This window comes from Rhinoderma darwinii, chromosome 5, assembly GCF_050947455.1.
Source record: "Rhinoderma darwinii isolate aRhiDar2 chromosome 5, aRhiDar2.hap1, whole genome shotgun sequence".
NCBI lineage: Eukaryota > Metazoa > Chordata > Amphibia > Anura > Rhinodermatidae > Rhinoderma > Rhinoderma darwinii.
The window spans coordinates 95,181,879-95,202,505 of NC_134691.1; positions in this window are offsets into that span (position 1 = coordinate 95,181,879).

Below are 20,627 nucleotides of genomic sequence, written 5' to 3' on the forward strand. Positions count from 1 at the left end.
AACCTCCTGACCAATACCCCAGCGTGAACATCCCGGGCGGGTACCCAAGTCCTCTCCTCAGGCCCGTATCCTCTCCAATGGACCAGGTACTGGAGGGAGCCTTGGACCATCTTGCTGTCCACAATCTTGGCCACCTCGAATTCTACCCCCTCAGGGGTGAGAACGGGGACAGGAGGTTTCCTCGAGGGAGCCAAGGACGGGGAGCAGCGTTTAAGGAGGGAGGCATGAAAAAAAGACGTCGTGTACTCGAAAAGATGGGGGCAATACCAGTCGGAAGGAGACAGGATTGAGGACTTCAATGACCTTGTACGGCCCTATAAACCGGGGAGCAAACTTCGTGGACAGGACTTTAAGGCGCAAGTTCTTTGACGATAGCCACACCAGATCCCCGACCATAAACAAGGGGTTAGCAGAACGTCTTCTATCTGCCTGAGTTTTTTGTATGCTCTGGGACGCCTCTAGGTTCTTCTGAACCTGGGCCCAGACTGTACACAGTTCCCGATGGACGACCTCTACCTCGGGATTGTTGGAACTACCAGGTGAAACGGAGGAGAACCGTGGATTAAACCCAAAATTACAGAAAAAGGGGGAGACCCCTGACGAGTTACTGACCCGGTTATTAAGGGAAAATTCGGCGAGGGGAATGAATGAGACCCAATCATATTGACAGTCAGAGATAAAACACCTTAAATATTGTTCTAGAGACTGATTAGTCCTCTCGGTTTGGCCATTAGTTTCAGGATGGAAGGCAGAGGAGAAGGACAGATCAATCTCCAACTTTTTACAGAAGGCTCTCAAAAACAAAGAAACAAATTGTACCCCTCTGTCAGAAACAATATTGACAGGGAGCCCATGGAGACGCAGGATGTGTTTGACAAATAAGGTAGCTAACGTCTTAGCATTGGGTAGTTTTTTGAGGGGCACAAAGTGGCACATCTTACTGAAGCGGTCTACTACAACCCACACCACCGACTTGCCTTGAGATGGAGGCAAATCGGTGATAAAATCCATGGAGATATGGGTCCAAGGTCTCTGGGGAATGGGCAAAGAACGTAGTAAGCCCGCTGGTCGGGACCTGGGAGTCTTGGACCTAGCACAAACCTCACAAGCGGCGACGTAGGCCTTAACGTCTTTAGGCAACCCAGGCCACCAATAGTTTCTGCCAATGAGGTGCTTGGTACCCAGGATGCCTGGATGACCAGATAGTGCGGAGTCATGATTTTCCCTAAGTACCCTTAGCCGGAATTGCAGGGGAACAAACAGCTTGTTCTCAGGAAGGTTCCCGGGAGCTGAACCTTGATCAGCAGCAATTTCAGAGACTAAATCAGACTCAATAGAGGAAATGATTATACCTGGAGGCAAAATACAAGCAGGATCTTCCTCCGAAGGAGGGCAGGCCATGAAGCTACGCGACAGTGCATCAGCCTTAATATTTTTAGACCCAGCCCTATAGGTAACCAAAAAATTTAATCTGGTAAAAAATAACGTCCATCGAGCTTGTCTCGGGTTTAGCCTCCAGGCCGATTTTAGGAAAACCAGATTCTTGCGGTCGGTAAGGACAATTACCTGGTGCCTAGCCCCCTCCAGGAAGTGGCGCCACTCTTCAAACGCCCATTTAATGGCTAAGAGTTCGCGGTTGCCAATATCATACTTACTCTCAGGGGGTGAAAACTTCCTGGAGAAGTAAGCACAGGGACGGAGATGGGTGAGGGACCTGGTACCCTGGGACAAGACAGCCCCCACTCCCACCTCGGACGCGTCAACCTCCACGATAAATGGCTCCATTTGGTTGGGCTGAACCAACACCGGGGCCGAGATAAAGCACTTCTTAAGGACCTCAAAAGCCTGGACAGCCTCAAGAGGCCAGCGGAGGAGATCAGCACCCTTGTGAGTGAGGTCCGTAAGAGGCTTAGCGATGACCGAGAAGTTAGCAATAAATCTCCTGTAATAATTAGCGAACCCCAAGAAACACTGTAACGCCTTCAGGGAGGCAGGTTGGACCCATTCCGCCACAGCCTGGAGCTTGGCGGGGTCCATGCGGAATTCATGAGGAGTGAGGATTTGACCCAAAAATTGTATCTCCTGCACCCCAAACACACATTTTTCGGTCTTCGCAAACAGTTTGTTTTCCCGAAGGACCTGGAGCACCTTCCTGACATGCTCAATGTGGGAGGACCAGTCCTTGGAAAACACAAGTATGTCATCAAGGTACACTACAAGAAATACCCCCAGGTAATCTCTTAAAATCTCATTTATGAAATTCTGGAAGACTGCGGGAGCATTACACAACCGAAAGGGCATGACGAGGTATTCGAAATGACCTTCGGGCGTGTTAAACGCAGTCTTCCACTCATCCCCCTCTTTGATGCGGATAAGGTTATATGCCCCCCGTAGATCAAACTTAGAGAACCATTGGTCCCCCTGAACCTGATTAACCCCTTAACCCCTTAAGGACGCAGCCTAGTTTGGGCCTTAAGGCTCAGAGCCCATTTTTCAAATCTGACATATTTCACTTTATGTGGTAATAACGTCGGAATGCTTAAACCTATCCAAGCGATTCTGAGATTGTTTTCTCGTGACACTTTGGGCTTCATGTTCGTGGTAAAATTTGGTCGATATATTCAGTCTTTATTTGTGAAAAATTGCAAAATTTAGAGAAAATTTACAAAAAATAGCATTTTTCAGAATTTAAATGCATCTGCTTGAAAAACAGACGGTTATACCACCCAAAATAGTTACTAGTTCACATTTCCCATATGTCTACTTAAGATTGGCATCGTTTTTTGAACATTATTTTATTTTTCTTGGACGTTGCAAGGCTTAGAACATAAACAGCAATTTCTCATATTCTTAAGAAAATTTCAAAAGCCTTTTTTTGAAGGTACCGGTTCAGTTCTGAAGTGGATTTGAGGGGCCTATGTATTAGAAACCCCCATAAAACACCCCATTTTAAAAACTAGACCCCTCAAAGTATTCAAAACAGCATATAGAAAGTTTTTTAACCCTTCAGGCATTTCACAGGAATTAAAGCAAAGTGGAAATGAAATTTGCAAATTTCATTTTTTCTGCTGAATTTCAAATTTATTAAATTTTTTTCTGTAACACAGAAGGTTTTACCAGAGAAATACTACTAAATATGTATTGTCCAAATTCTGCAGTTTTTAAAAATGTCCCACATGTGGCCCTACTGCGCTCGTGGACTAAAACACAAGCCCTAGAAGCAAAGAAGCACCTAGTGCATTTTAAGGCCTCTTTTTTATTAGAATATATTTTAGGCAGCATGCCAGGTTTGAAGAGGTGTTGAGGTATCAAAACAATGGAAACCCACCAGAAGTGACCCCATTTTGGAAATTACACCCCTCAAGGAATTCATTTATGGTTTTTGTTATCATTTTGACCGCACAGTTTTTTCACAGCACCTATTTGAATTGGGCTGTGAAATGAAAAAAATGATATTTTTTCCAATAAGATGTAATTTTTGATCAAAATTTCTTATTTTCACAGGGAACAACATACCCCATTTTGTTGCCCAATTTGTCCTTAGTGCGGCAATACCCCATTTGTGGTGATAAACTGCCGTTTGGGCCCATGGGAGGGCTCAGAAGGAAAGGAGCGCTATGTGTTTGTTGGAGTCCAGATTTTGCTGGATTGGTTTTCGGGTGCCATGTCGCATTTGCAGAGCCCCAGAGGTATCAAAGCAATGGAAACGCACCAGAAGTGACCCCATTTTGGAAACTACACCCCTCAAGGAATTCATTTATGGTTTTTGTTATAATTTTGACCGCACAGTTTTTTCACAGCACCTATTTGAATTGGGCTGTGAAATGAAAAAAAAGATATTTTTTCCAATAAGATGTAATTTTTGATCAAAATTTCTTATTTTCACAGGGAACACAATTTGTCCTTAGTGCGGCAATACCCCATTTGTGGTGATAAACTGGCGTTTGGGCCCATGGGAGGGCTCAGAAGGAAAGGAGCGCTATGTGTTTGTTGGAGTCCAGATTTTGCTGGATTGGTTTTCGGGTGCCATGTCGCATTTGCAGAGCCCCAGAGGTATCAAAGCAATGGAAACCCACCAGAAGTGACCCCATTTTGGAAACTACACCCCTCAAGGAATTCATTTATGGTTTTTGTTATCATTTTGACCGCACAGTTTTTTCACAGCACCTATTTGAATTGGGCTGTGAAATGAAAAAAAAGATATTTTTTCCAATAAGATGTAATTTTTGATCAAAATTTCTTATTTTCACAGGGAACACAATTTGTCCTTAGTGCGGCAATACCCCATTTGTGGTGATAAACTGCCGTTTGGGCCCATGGGAGGGCTCAGAAGGAAAGGAGCGCTATGTGTTTGTTGGAGTCCAGATTTTGCTGGATTGGTTTTCGGGTGCCATGTCGCATTTGCAGAGCCCCAGAGGTATCAAAGCAATGGAAACCCACCAGAAGTGACCCCATTTTGGAAACTACACCCCTCAAGGAATTCATTTATGGTTTTTGTTATCATTTTGACCGCACAGTTTTTTCACAGCACCTATTTGAATTGGGCTGTGAAATGAAAAAAAAAATATTTTTTCCAATAAGATGTAATTTTTGATCAAAATTTCTTATTTTCACAGGGAACAACATACCCCATTTTGTTGCCCAATTTGTCCTTAGTGCGGCAATACCCCATTTGTGGTGATAAACTGCCGTTTGGGCCCATGGGAGGGCTCAGAAGGAAAGGAGCGCTATGTGTTTGTTGGAGTCCAGATTTTGCTGGATTGGTTTTCGGGTGCCATGTCGCATTTACAGAGCCCCAGAGGTATCAAAGCAATGGAAACGCACCAGAAGTGACCCCATTTTGGAAACTACACCCCTCAAGGAATTCATTTATGGTTTTTGTTATCATTTTGACCGCACAGTTTTTTCACAGCACCTATTTGAATTGGGCTGTGAAATGAAAAAAAAGATATTTTTTCCAACAAGATGTAATTTTTGATCAAAATTTCTTATTTTCACAGGGAACACAATTTGTCCTTAGTGCGGCAATACCCCATTTGTGGTGATAAACTGCCGTTTGGGCCCATGGGAGGGCTCAGAAGGAAAGGAGCGCTATGTGTTTGTTGGAGTCCAGATTTTGCTGGATTGGTTTTCGGGTGCCATGTCGCATTTGCAGAGCCCCAGAGGTATCAAAGCAATGGAAACCCACCAGAAGTGACCCCATTTTGGAAACTACACCCCTCAAGGAATTCATTTATGGTTTTTGTTATCATTTTGACCGCACAGTTTTTTCACAGCACCTATTTGAATTGGGCTGTGAAATGAAAAAAAAAATATTTTTTCCAATAAGATGTAATTTTTGATCAAAATTTCTTATTTTCACAGGGAACAAAATACCCCATTTTGTTGCCCAATTTGTCCTTAGTGCGGCAATACCCCATTTGTGGTGATAAACTGCCGTTTGGGCCCATGGGAGGGCTCAGAAGGAAAGGAGCGCTATGTGTTTGTTGGAGTCCAGATTTTGCTGGATTGGTTTTCGGGTGCCATGTCGCATTTACAGAGCCCCAGAGGTATCAAAGCAATGGAAACCCACCAGAAGTGACCCCATTTTGGAAACTACACCCCTCAAGGAATTCATTTATGGTTTTTGTTATCATTTTGACCGCACAGTTTTTTCACAGCACCTATTTGAATTGGGCTGTGAAATGAAAAAAATGATATTTTTTCCAATAAGATGTAATTTTTGATCAAAATTTCTTATTTTCACAGGGAACAACATACCCCATTTTGTTGCCCAATTTGTCCTTAGTGCGGCAATACCCCATTTGTGGTGATAAACTGCCGTTTGGGCCCATGGGAGGGCTCAGAAGGAAAGGAGCGCTATGTGTTTGTTGGAGTCCAGATTTTGCTGGATTGGTTTTCGGGTGCCATGTCGCATTTGCAGAGCCCCAGAGGTATCAAAGCAATGGAAACGCACCAGAAGTGACCCCATTTTGGAAACTACACCCCTCAAGGAATTCATTTATGGTTTTTGTTATCATTTTGACCGCACAGTTTTTTCACAGCACCTATTTGAATTGGGCTGTGAAATGAAAAAAAAGATATTTTTTCCAATAAGATGTAATTTTTGATCAAAATTTCTTATTTTCACAGGGAACACAATTTGTCCTTAGTGTGGCAATACCCCATTTGTGGTGATAAACTGCCGTTTGGGCCCATGGGAGGGCTCAGAAGGAAAGGAGCGCTATGTGTTTGTTGGAGTCCAGATTTTGCTGGATTGGTTTTCGGGTGCCATGTCGCATTTGCAGAGCCCCAGAGGTATCAAAGCAATGGAAACCCACCAGAAGTGACCCCATTTTGGAAACTACACCCCTCAAGGAATTCATTTATGGTTTTTGTTATCATTTTGACCGCACAGTTTTTTCACAGCACCTATTTGAATTGGGCTGTGAAATGAAAAAAAAAATATTTTTTCCAATAAGATGTAATTTTTGATCAAAATTTCTTATTTTCACAGGGAACAACATACCCCATTTTGTTGCCCAATTTGTCCTTAGTGCGGCAATACCCCATTTGTGGTGATAAACTGCCGTTTGGGCCCATGGGAGGGCTCAGAAGGAAAGGAGCGCTATGTGTTTGTTGGAGTCCAGATTTTGCTGGATTGGTTTTCGGGTGCCATGTCGCATTTACAGAGCCCCAGAGGTATCAAAGCAATGGAAACCCACCAGAAGTGACCCCATTTTGGGAACTACACCCCTCAAGGAATTCATTTATGGTTTTTGTTATCATTTTGACCGCACAGTTTTTTTACAGCACCTATTTGAATTGGGCTGTGAAATGAAAAAAATTATATTTTTTCCAATAAGATGTCATTTTTGATCAAAATTTCTTATTTTCACAAGGAACAACATACCCCATTTTGTTGCCCAATTTGTCCTTAGTGCGGCAATACCCCATTTGTGGTGATAAACTGCCGTTTGGGCCCATGGGAGGGCTCAGAAGGAAAGGACCACCATTTGGCCTACTGGAGCTTTTCTGGTGCTAAGTCATGTATGCAGAAGCCCCTGAGGTACCAGTAGAGTTGAAACCCCCGAGAAGTGACCCCATTTTAAAAACTACACCTCTTAAGACATTCATCTAGAGGTGTAGTGAGCATTTTGACCCCACAGGTACTGTGTAAAAGATAATGCGCAGCAGATGGTGCAGAGTGAGATTTGCAATTTTATATATATATATATATGGCATGTCAGTGTCCGATATAGTGTGCCCAGCATGCGCCACCGGAGATATACACCCCTTAAATTGTAATGTGGGTTCTCCTGGGTACGGCAATACCCTACATGTGGCTGTTATCAGCTGCCTGGGCACACAGCAGGGCTCAGAAGGGAAAGATGAGGGGGGTAAGCTGTGCGGAGTGCATCAGGGTAAATTAAAAATCAAGGGATGTATGATACATTTTAAAACAATCTTTTATACAGAGCCCTGGTTTTTCGGGACACGTGTCACATTGGTATATTGTGTTCTTCCTTATCCCCCTCTTATAGCAGACTCTGCACCTCTTTTGACTCTTTCCCTTTCCACCGGTTTGGGGAACTTCTCTTGGAAAGTGTTGCCCTGGTACGATGCGTGTGGCCTCGCTTCCAGAAGTACTGGGTGCCCCCCCTTCCTGGTCCCTAAAGATTAGATCTTAAAATTCCAGGAAAGTTCCCCTCTGGCCTGCACATCGACGTAGCACGTACGCATTGTACAAAGCCATCTGTATGATGTGCCCAGCCAGCTTCTTATACCACACCGCATGGCGCTGTAGGGCTTCAGGACTTGATTTGACAAGTCCTTCCCTCCCATGTACCTATTGTAGTCCAGGATGCAGTCTGGTTTGGGGGTGGCCTTTCCTTCATATATCCTAAACCTGTAGGTATACCCTGATGCACTCTCACATAGCTTATACATCTTCACGCCATACCTTGCCCTCTTACCCGGCAGGTACTGGCGGAATTGAACCCTCGCTTTAAAATGTACCAGGGACTCATCAATAGAAATACACTTCTCGGGGGTGTATGCTTGGGAAAACCGGGCACTGAAACGGTCTAATAGGGGTCTCCGTTTATACAAACGGTCAAAATGGGGTCATCTCGGGGTGGGCACGACTCATTATCAGTATAATGTGAGAAGCGAAGTATTGCCTCATTTATTTATTTTTTTAGGTTCAGTTCTGAAGTTGCTTTGAGGGGCCCATATATTAGAAACCCCTATCAAACACCCCATTTTAGAAACTAGACCCCTCAAAGTATTCACAACAGCATATAGAAAGTTTATGAACCCTTTAGGTATTTCACAGAAATTTAGAGCAAAGTAGACGTGACATTTACTTTTTTTTTTTTGTCAGAAAATCCTCTTTATACCATTTTTTTTATAACACAAAAGGATTTATCAGAGAAACGCAACTTAATACGTATTGCCCAGATTCTGCAGTTTAGAGAAATATCCCACACGTGGCCCTCGGGCCGGTAATGGACTGAAGCACCGGCCTCCGAAGCAAAAGAACACCTAGTGGATTTTGAGCCCTCTTTTTTATTAGGCACCATGTCCGGTTTGAAGAGGTCTTGTGGTGCCAAAACAGTGGAAAACCCCCAAAAGTGACAACAATTTGGAAACTAGAGACCTTGAGGAATCCATTGCAGTTTTCATGTCATGCATGCGACTTTTTGATCAGTCTTTATTCTATTTTTATGTGGCGCGGTGACTAATAAACCGCAATTCTACTATTGTTTTTTTGTTCTATTTTTTTCACAGCGTTCACCGTGCGCTATAAATGACACATTCACTTCATTCTGTGGGGCGATACGATTACGGCGATACCAGATGTTTATAGTTTTTTTATGTCTTATGGCGTTTGCACAATAAAATACGTTTTGTAAACAATCATTCACTTTTTGTGTTACCTTATTCTAAGAGCCAGAACGTTTTTATTTTTCCTTCAAAAAAGCCGTGCGAGGACTTATTTTTTGCGTAACGAACTGTAGTTTCGATCAGTACCATTTTTCGGTACATGCGACTTTTTGATCTCTTTTTATTCCATTTTTTGGGAGGTGAAGTGACCAAACAATTGTGATTGTGGTGCGGTTTATTATTTATTTTTTTTTACGGCGTTCACCGCGCGGGATAAATAACGAAATAATTTTGTAGTTCAGGCCGTTACGGACGCGGCGATACCAATTATGTATAGTTTATTTGTTTATTTATTTATTTATTTTAATAATAAAGACTGACAAGGGAAAAAGGGGGATTTTTACTTTTATTACTTTTAAAACTTTTTTTAACTTTTTTTTTACTTTTTTACTTTGTCCCATTAGGGGACTTGAGGGCAGGAGGTCCTGATCGCTATTCTAATACACTGCACTACATGCGTAGTGCAGTGTATTAGAACTGTCAGCTACTCACTGACAGCAAGCATAGTGGGTCCTGACTCTGTCAGGACCCACTAGGCTTCCGTCTATGGCATAGCCGGACGCCATTTTTTGGTGTCCGGTTGCCATAGTCACCATCGCCGGCCGCTATCGTGTAGCAGGCCGGCGATGGCGGATTAACCCCTAAGAAGCCGCGATCGCTATTGAACGCGGCTTCTGAGGGGTTAAATCTGAGGGGACCACCGCGATCGGTCCCGGCACATTGAGCAGTGATAGTCTGCTGTCGGAAACAGCAGCTATCACAGCTCATGCACGCGCCCTGCGCGAACGGCGCCGTGTTTACTCCATGACATACTATTATGTCATGGAGCGCGAACGATGCACTTACCATGACATAATAGTATGTCCTGGAGCGTTAAGGGGTTAAGGACGCAGCCTTGTTTTGGCCTTAAGGCTCAGAGCCCATTTTTCAAATCTGACATATTTCACTTTATGTGGTAATAACGTCGGAATGCTTAAACCTATCCAAGGGATCCTGAGATTGTTTTCTCGTGACACATTGGGCTTTATGTTAGTAGTAAAATGTGGACGATATATTCAGTGTTTATTGGTGAAAATTTTCAAAATTTAGGGAAAATTTATAAAAAAATAGCATTTTTCTGAATTTAAATTCATCTGCTTGTAAAACAGACGTTTATACCACCCAAAATAGTTACTAGTTCACATTTCCCATATGTCTACTTTAGATTGGCATCGTTTTTTGAACATTATTTTATTTTTCCTGGCCGTTACAAGGCTTAGAACATAAACAGTAATTTCTCTTTTTTTTTAAGAAAATTTCAAAAGCCTTTTTTTTAAGGTACCTCTTCAGTTCTGAAGTGGCTTTGAGGGGCCTATGTATTAGATACCCTGATAAAACACCTCATTTTAAAAACTAGACCCCTCAAAGTATTCAAAACAACATTTAGAAAGTTTTTTAACCCTTCAGGCATTTCACAGGAATTAATGCAAAGTGGAGGTGAAATTTGCAAATTTCATTTTTCTTGCTGAATTTCAATTTTATTCAATTTTTTTTGTGTAACACGGAAGGTTTTACCAGAGAAACACTACTAAATATGTATTGTCCAGATTCTGCAGTTTTTAGAAATGTCCTACATGTGGCTCTACTGCACTCCTGGAATAAAACAAAAGCCCTAGAAGCAAAGAAGCACCTAGTGCATTTTGAGGCCCCTTTTTTATCAGAATATATTTTAGGCAGCATGCCAGGTTTGAAGAGGTGTTGAGGTGCCAAAACAGTAGGAATCCCCCAATAGTGACCCAATTTTGGAAACTACACCCCTCAAGGAATTAATTTATGGCTGTTGTTATCATTTTGACCACACAGTTTTTTCACAGCACCTATTAGAATTGGTCTGTGAAATTAAAAAAATGACATTTTTCCAATAAGATGGCATTTTTTATCAAAATGTCTTATTTTCACAGGGAACAAAATACCCCATTTTGTTGCCCAATTTGTCCTTAGTGCGGCAATACCCCATTTGTGGTGATAAACTGCCATTTGGGCCCATGGGAGGGCTCAGAAGCAAAGGAGTGCTATGTGTTTGTTGGAGTCCAGATTTTGCTGGATTGGTTTTCGGGTGCCATGTCGCATTTGCAGAGTCCCAGAAGTATCAAAGCAATGGAAACCCACCTGAAGTGACCCCATTTTGGAAACTACACCCTTCAAACAATTCATTTATGGGTAATGTGACTATTTAGACCCCACAGTTTCTTCACAGAACTTATTTGAATTGGGCTGGGAATTTTAAAAAAAATATTTTTTTCCAATAATATGTAGTTTTTGCTCAAAATTTCTTATTTTCACAAGAAATAAAATACTCCATTTGTTTCCCAATTTGTCCTGAGTGCAGCAATACCCCATTTGTGGTGATAAACTGCCGTTTGGGCCCATGGGAGGGCTCAGAAAGAAAGGAGCGCTATTTGTTCTTTGGAGTCCAGATTTTGCTGGATTGGCTTTCGGGTGCCATGTCGCATTTGCAGAGCCCCAGAGGTATCAAAGCAATGGAAACCCACCAGAAGTGACCCTATTTTGGAAACTACACCCCTCAAGGAATTCATTTATGGTTGTGGTTATCATTTTGACCACACAGTGTTTTCACAGCACCTATTAGAATTGGTCTGTGAAATAAAAAAAATGACATTATTTTCAATAAGATGGCATTTTTTATCAAAATGTCTTATTTTCACAGGGAACAAAATACCCCATTTTGTTGCCCAATTTGTCCTTAGTGCGGCAATACCATATTTGTGGTGATAAACTGCCATTTGGGCCCATGGGAGGGCTCAGAAGCAAAGGAGTGCTTTGTGTTTGTTGGAGTCCAGACTTTGCTGGATTGGTTTTCGGGTGCCATGTCGCATTTGCAGAGCCCCAGAGGTATCAAAGCAATGGAAACCCACCAGAAGTGAACCCATTTTGGAAACTACACCCCTCAAGGAATTCATTTATGGGTGTTGTGACCATTTTTACCTCACAGTTTTTTCACAGAACTTATTTGAATTGGGCTGGGAATTAAAACCAAATAATTTTTTCCAATAATATGTAGTTTTGGCTGAAAATTTCTAATTTTCACAAGAAATAAAATACCCCATTCTGTTGCCCAATTTGTCCTGAGTGCGGCAGTACCCCATTTGTGGTGATAAACTGCCGTTTGGGCCCATTTGAGGGCTCAGAAGGAAAGGACCACCATTTGGCCTACTGGGGATTTTTTGGTGCAAAGTCATGTATGCAGAAGCCCCTGAGGTACCAGTACAGTTGAAACCCCCAAGAAGTGACCCCGTTTTAAAAACTACACCCTTGAGGCATTCATCTAGAGGTGTAGTGAGCATTTTGACCGGAGACATACACCCCATAAACTGTAATGTGGGTTCTCACGGGTACGTCAATACCCTACATGTGGCTGTATTCAGCTGCCTAGGCACGCAGCAGGGCTCAGAGCGGAAAGACGAGGGGGATAAGATGTGCGGAGGGCATCAGGGTAAATAAAACTGGGGTAGATTAAAAATCATGGGATGTATGATACATTTTGAAGCACTCTTTCATACGGAGCCTTAGTTTTTCGGGACACGTGTCACATTGATATATTGTGTCCTTCCTTATCGCCCTCTTATAGCAGACTTTGTACCTCTTTTGACTTTTTCCTTTCTTGCCAGTTTGGGGAACTTCTCCTGGAAAGTGTTGCCCTGGTACGATGCATGTGGCCTCGCCTCCAGAAGTACTGGGTGCCCCCCCCTTCTTGGTCCATAAAAATTAGTTTCTTGATAACCAACTCTTGAAATTCCAGGAAAGTTCCCGTCTGGCCTGTACATCGATGTAGCACATACGCGTTATACAATGCCATCTGTATGATGTGCCCGGCCAGCTTCTTATACCACACCGCATGGCGCTGTAGGGCTTCAGGACTTGATCTGACAAGTCCACCCCTCCCTTTTCCCTTTTGTAGCCCAGGATGCAGTCTGGTTTGGGGGTCTCTGTACTGATACCTCGTACTGGTACATGGGTACTGGTGTGACATCTCTCTTGTCCTTGTACTTGACACACAATATGTTGCTGCTAGATTGTGCCCTGCTCTCACCCCTTCTGAGCGTTTGCCCTGCAGAGTCTTAGGGAGGCCTCTCAGATTTCTTCTAGCAGTGCCGCATGCCGCAGGACTTCTGGGAGTGAGGCAGTTGAAGAGTGGGACGCTGGTATAAAAATTATCCAGGTAGAGGTGGTAACCCTGGTCCAGCAGTGGGTGCACCAAATCCCACACAATTTTTGCATTAACTCCCAGTAAGGGGGGGGGGGCATTCTGGGGGCTGAATACTCGTGTCCTTCCCTTCATATATCCTAAATTTGTAGGTATACCCTGATGCACTCTCGCACAGCTTATACATCTTCACGCCATACCTTGCCCTCTTACCCGGCAGGTACTGGCGGAATTGAACCCTCTCTTTAAAATGTACCAAGGACTCATCAATAGAAATACACTTCTCGGGGGTGTATGCTTGGGAAAACCGGGCACTGAAACGGTCTAATAGGGGTCTCCATTTATACAAACGGTCAAAACTGGGGTCATCTCGGGGTGGGCACGGCTCATTATCAGTATAATGTAAGAAGCCAAGTATTGCCTAATTTATGTATTTTTTTAGGTTCCAGTTCAGTTCTGAAGTTGCTTTGAGGGGCCCATATATTAGAAACCCCTATCAAACACCCCATTTTAGAAACTAGACCCCTCAAAGTATTCACAACAGCATTTAGAAAGTTTATGAACCCTTTAGGTGTTTCACAGGAATTTAGAGCATAGTAGAGGTGAAATCTATTTTTTTTTTTGTCAGAAAATCCTTTTTATACCACTTTTTTTTATAACACAAAAGGTTTTACCAGAGAAACGCAACTTAAGATTTATTGCCCAGATTCTGCAGTTTTGAGAAATATCCCACATGTGGCCCTAGTGCGGTAATGGACTGAAGGAGCGGCCTCCGAAGCAAAGGAGGACCTAGTGGATTTTGAGGCCTCCTTTTTATTAGGCACCATGTCCGGTTTGAAGAGGTCTTGTGGTGCCAAAACAGTGGAAAACCCCCAAAAGTGACAGCATTTTGGAAACTAGACCCCTTGAGGAATTCATTGTAGTTTTGTTGGGGTGCATGCGACTTTTTGATCAGTTTTTATTCTATTTTTAGGTGGCGTGGTGACTAAAAAACAGCAATTCTACTATTGTTTTTTTTTTACAGCGTTCACCGTGCGCTATAAATGACATATTCACTTTATTCTGCGGGGCGATACAATTACGGCGATACCAGATGTTTATAGTTTTTTTTTATGTCTTATGGCGTTTGCACAATAAAATACGTTTTGTAAAAAATCATTTACTTTTTGTGTTACCTTATTCTTAGAGTCATAACGTTTTTATTTTTCCATTGCGAGGACTTATTTTTTGCGTAACGAACTGTAGTTTCCATCAATACCATTTTTAGGTACATGCGACTTTTTGATCTCTTTTTATTAAATTTTTTGTGAGGTGAAGTGACCAAACAATTGTGATCGTGGTACGGTTTATTATTATTTTCTTTTACGGCATTCACCGCGCGGGATAAATAATAAAATAATTTTGTAGGTCAGGCCGTTACGGACGCGTCGATACCAATTATGTATAGTTTATTTGTTTGTTTATATGTTTTTATTAATAATAAAGGACTGATAAGGGAAAAAGGGGGATTTTTACTTTTATTACTTTTAAATCTTTTATTTTCTTATTTTTACACATCTTTTTTTAACTTTTTTTTTAACTTTTTTACTTTGTCCCACTAGGGGACTTGAGGGCAGGAGGCCCTGATCGCTATTCTAATACACTGCACTACATGCGTAGTGCAGTGTATTAGAGCTGTTAGAGCTTCGTCAGGACCCACTAGGCTTCCGTCGATGGCATAGCCGGACGCCATTGTTTGGTGTCCGGTTGCCATAGTCACCATCGCCGGCCGCTATCGCGTAGCAGGCCGGCGATGGCAGCTTAACCCCTAAAATGCCGTGATCGCTATTGAACACGGCTTTTCAGGGGTTAATCAGCGGGGACACAGCAATCGGTCCCCGCTGTAGGAGCTGTGACAGCTGCTGTACAAGACAGCAGCTGTCACAGCTCTTGTATGTGTCGGGAGGACGGCCGAAACAGTAATAGTACGTCACTGAGCGTCAAGGGGTTAAAGAGATCAGGAATCAAATGAAGGGGATACTGGTTCCTTACAGTGACCTTATTCAAGTTACGGTTAGTCAATGCATGGCCTAAGACCACCATCCTTCTTCCCTACGAAGACGAAACCAGCACCTACCGGAGAAGTAGAGGGGCGAATGTAACCCTTGTCCAGGCATTCCTGGATATACTCTCTCATGGTTTCACATTCGGGACAAGAGAGATTAAATATCCTACCCTTAGGGAGCTTAGCTCCTGGTACCAAATCGATAGCGCAATCGTATTCTCTATGAGGAGGTAACACTTCGGAGGCCTCATTAGAAAAAACATCAGCGAAGTCCTGAACAAACTCAGGTAGCGTGTTCACCTCCTCAGGGGGAGAAATAGAATTAACAGAAAAACATGACGTCAAGCATTCATTACCCCATTTGGTAAGATCCCCAGTATTCCAGTCAAACGTGGGATTATGCAACTGCAACCAGGGAAGGCCTAAAACCAAATCGGACGATAATCCCTGCATCAACAGTACAGAGCACTGCTCCAAATGCATGGAGCCAACAAGGAGTTCAAAAACAAGGGTATGCTGTGTAAAATAACCATTAGCAAGAGGAGTGGAGTCGATACCCACTACCGGGACAGGTTTAGGCAAATCAATCAAAGGCATAGCTAGAGACATAGCAAATTCCACAGACATGATATTAGCAGACGACCCTGAATCCACGAAGGCACTGCCGGTAGCAGACCTACCACCAAAAGAGACCTGAAAGGGAAGCAAGACTTTATTACGTTTCATATTTACGGGAAATACCTGTGCGCCCAAGTGACCTCCCCGATGATCACTTAGGCACGGAAGTTTTCCGGCTGCTTATTCTTACGCCTAGGACAGGTGTTCACTTGATGCTTGTCATCCCCACAATAGAAGCAGAGACCATTCTTCCTGCGGAACTCTCTACGTTGTTGGGGGGACACGGAGGCCCCGAGTTGCATAGGAACCTCCGAGTCTTCCGTGGAAGAACGAAGCAACGGAACCTCGGGAGGCATCATGGGGGAGTCAGAGGAGAAAACACATAAACGTTCACGTTGTCGTTCCCTGAGACGTCGGTCAAGTCGTACCGCTAAAGCCATAACCTGGTCTAGGGAGTCAGAAGAGGGATAGCTAACTAGCAGGTCTTTCAGGGCGTTCGACAGACCCAACCTAAACTGGCACCTTAAGGCAGGGTCATTCCACCGAGAAGCTATGCACCACTTCCTAAAGTCAGAGCAATACTCCTCAACAGGTCTCTTACCCTGACGTAAGGTCACCAGCTGACTCTCGGCAAAGGCAGTCCTGTCAGTCTCGTCATAAATGAGTCAGAGAGCAGAAAAGAAAAGATCAACGGAGGAAAGTTCAGGGGCGTCAGGAGCCAAGGAGAAGGGCCATTCTTGGGGCCCTTCCTGGAGCCGGGACATAATTATACCCACCCGCTGGCTCTCAGAACCTGAGGACTGGGGCTTTAAACGAAAATAGAGCCTAAAACTCTACCGAAAGGAGAGAAAAGTCTTCCGGTCCCCTGAGAACCGGTCAGGCAACTTGAGGTGGGGTTCAAGAGGTGAGGTGAGGGGTACTACCATGGTAGCATCAGGCTGATTGACCCTCTGAGCCAGGGCCTGGACCTGTAGGGAGAGACCCTGCATTTGCTGAACCAGGGTCTCAAGGGGGTCCATAGTGGTGTGAGGGACCAGGGTAAAGTAGGTATATGGGCTTGTGATTATGTAATGACAGGGATAGGGAAACAGACAAGTGAGCCCTAATCTACCCGCCACTCAGTCCCTGCCTACTTGCAACGACCCACCCTAGGCGACGGGGTAGAACTGGGCGACAGTCCCTACACTCAATAAGTGCACGACAGACAACAGACAAGGAAACACAGAACAAAGGGAAACGGGGCAGTTGCCCACGGCAACACCGTGAGCAACAAGAGTGGTAAACGAGCCGAGTCAAACCAGGAGAGTACGAGGTGCCAAACTTAGAGCAGGAGAGTAGTGAACAAGCCGAGTCAAACCAGGAGTGTACGAGGTACCAAACGCAGAGCAGAAGAGTAGTCAGTAAACCATGGTCAATACGAAGCAGGGACAAGTAGTTCATGAAGCTGCAGCAGGGCCAGGAAACCAACAGAGAAGAATCACAAGCAAGGAAGAACAGGAAAGGCAGGTATAAATAGACAGAGGGCGGAAGCTAGCTCCGTCTGGCCAGGCTGTGATAGGCTCTCCCACTCCTAAGCCTGCCATCCTGAGTGGTGGAATATGGAGTCAGTCTCACAGACATAGAAGCAGGTGCAGACTGATTACCTATGGGCGTGGATACAGAAGCTGTGCCTGGCAGATCCTTAAAGGAACAGTGTCATCACCCAAAAAAAATTTCATATGTTCAAGATGTTAGTGCTTTATTAAAAACGTTTATATTTATTTGTGTGTTTGTGTTTTACTTTTTCTTATTTTTACACTTTTTCATCCCTATGGGGGCTGCCATTTTTTTTTCCATTTCTGTATGTGTCGATTAACGACACATACAGACATGGAATACGGCAGCCACAGTCCCATAGGGACTGCGAACGGCTCCCGTCCCATTGACTTCAGTGTACGGCGTCTGTGTGGGAACTGCGCATGCGCCGCTCCCACACAGTCCAATTCGAAATTGGCGCCGTCCGGCGCCATTTTCCTGTGGACCGGAAGTCGCGGCTGGACAGTAATATTACTACTTCCGGTCGCGGCTTCCGGATTTGTGCACTTGGACCAGCGGCAGCAAACGGAGCGGACGGGCCGGAGGGAGCCGCGGCGACAGGAGCAGGTAAGAGATTTCAATGTATGTTCGTGTTTGTGTGTGTTTACTACTGTATGTAAACCTACTACACTGTGTGTTAGCTCAAAAAATGGCGACACACAGTGTAGGAGGTTACACCGTTCAAACCCCTCGTTTATCCCGGCACTAGCCAGGATAAAGGAGGGGGGGATGCTGAGAGCTCACTAGAGCGAGGGCTTTTAACCCAATGTTGCAATGCTGCAATTTTGGGAATAGCTCCATCTAGTGACCAAAAATGGGTAGTATTATAAATTAGAATTAATTTATAATATTTCCTGACTATTTCCTGACTCGTGAAAAAAATAAAAAAAATTTGAACAATGTTTAATCACCCACACACTAAATGTTTAATTTTAAAAAAAAAACCATGTTTTTCTGGCAACACATTCCCTTTAACACTTACTGTGCACTTCCGTCTTGTATTAGCTGCCATCCAAGTATTGTCTCTTTTGACTAATTGGGAACCATGAATACCACTGGTCCTTGAGTTTTTGTATGTGTTTAGGTGTGTGAGTAAAAACAAATCTGTGAATGTATCTGTGAGAGGCCGAGATAAGGAAGCATTTGTTTTCTGATCCAAAGACATACAGAAACTTAACCAAATACAGAGGTAACACTGAACGGCTTGTCCGAAGTGTTCCCTCTGGCCCCTGGATTTAGACTGTATTAGTATCAGATCGCAAATTGATCCTTGCAGAAGTGACGGGTACCCATCCCCAAGTGATTGTTACTACTTCCGCGCATCCAGACTGTGACCCATAGGAGGTGCACCTGTCCGGAAGTGAGAGTATGTATGTGGGCTAATCCTTGGACGCCCAACCTGAAAGAGTTACTGATTATCAAGTAACACCTCTGTAACTAGAAAGTCAATTAAAGCCAATAGGATTATTTTAAGTTTAATGACCATGGCTTGTAAAAGCATAAGTGAAATTGATAAAGTGAATAAGATTCTTATATGTTTCTATTGAGATATGGTTGTTGGAATATATATAATCTGTCCTAAACTGTCACTAATTAAGTCTGCTCTCGTTATAGGAGGCTTTTTTTCCAAGACATTTTAAACATTACTATAAATATTTGTCCTTTTTGGTTTATTTAACAGTCATTTTAATAATTGCATGGAATGTCTAACAATATATATATAGTTAATTTATAGTAACAGTGTTAAGCAGCTGATCAGACTAGAAGGATCATTGATCTTATATCCCTTGTTCGTTCACACTAGGATGGAGCACGGAAGACGGTAGCACTATGCTTGTCACTGGATTTGCATAAGGCTTTCGATTCTCTGTCCTGGGACTACTTATCTTTTGTCCTGAAGCGTTGGGGGTTTGGAGACACATTTCTTACCCTTTTGAGAAGTCTATATTTGGCTCCATCTGACCAGGTAATGATCAAGGGATTCTTCTCAGACCATATAACTATAGGCCGGGGAACGAGACAGGGGTGCCCTCTATCCCCTATTTTTTTTGTTTTGGCTATTGAACCCCTGGCCGACTTGATCAGGATAAATAACTATATAAAAGGGGTTGAGGTTAGGGGTCAGACATATAAGTGTGCACTTTATGCGGATGACATCTTACTGGTTTTGTCAGCCCCCCCCCCCCCACGTCCCTCCCGCATCTCTATCACGCCTTAGACCAATTCTCCCAAATCTCGGGATTAAAAGTGAACCATGACACATCTGAGGTTTTGAACATCATCATTCCACATTCTACGGCCAAGTTGATACAATTTAACTTTGAGCTGAGATGGAGGGAAGACAAAATCTCATATCTGGGGGTTCACCTTACTCCTTGCTATTCCACCCTTTTTCACATAAACTTCCTCCCTCTCAAACAAAAATTAAAACAGACCTGTTACTCTGGGCTTCTATGCCTCTTTCCTGGTTCGGTAGGATAGCAGCTGTTAAAATGACGGTTCTTCCCAGAATCTTATACTTCATCCGCACTTTACCAATAGATGTCCCTGCCTATTTAAAAGACCTTCAAAGGCTTATATTGTCCTTCATTTGGGGTCCTAAAAGATGTAGAGTTCCACAAAGTACTCTATATGCTCCTAAAACAACCAGGGATTTAGATTTACCGATACTCACTAAATACTACTACGCTGCTCGTTTGACACCTTTAGTCTCACTCCACAGTATAAGTAACCAAACACGTTGGATTTCCATAGAACAGGCAGCTACTCCTATGTTCCTGTAGATCAGTTGTTATGGCTGAAGCCCAAGCACAGACCACCTGTGTTGTGTCCACTCCTCTCTTGTTCCTTGGAGCTGCGGGATAAATTGAGTCATAGGTTCCGGCTCTGCTCTGTGCACACACCTGCAGCCAGATTATTTGCTAACCCTTTTTTTGCTCCTGGAATGTAACGGTCAGTGTTTCAATAGTGGCTGGATAAAAATCTATACCGAATTGGACCATGTTATTTTTACCAGTCCATCCACCACATGCCGGACTCTGAGATTTTTCGTTTTCACCAGATTTACCATTTCATGTCCTCATTTAAACCTCCTTCGGAAGTGCAGAATACTTTACTATTTGAGAATTTATGTTTGAATACTTCTAGTGGTCATCATATATTGTCTACTATTTACTCATTTTTGGTTTCTCCATCGGACAAGCTGACATATATGTCTAGGTGGGAGAGGGACTTACACACATCCTTTACTGTTAGGGA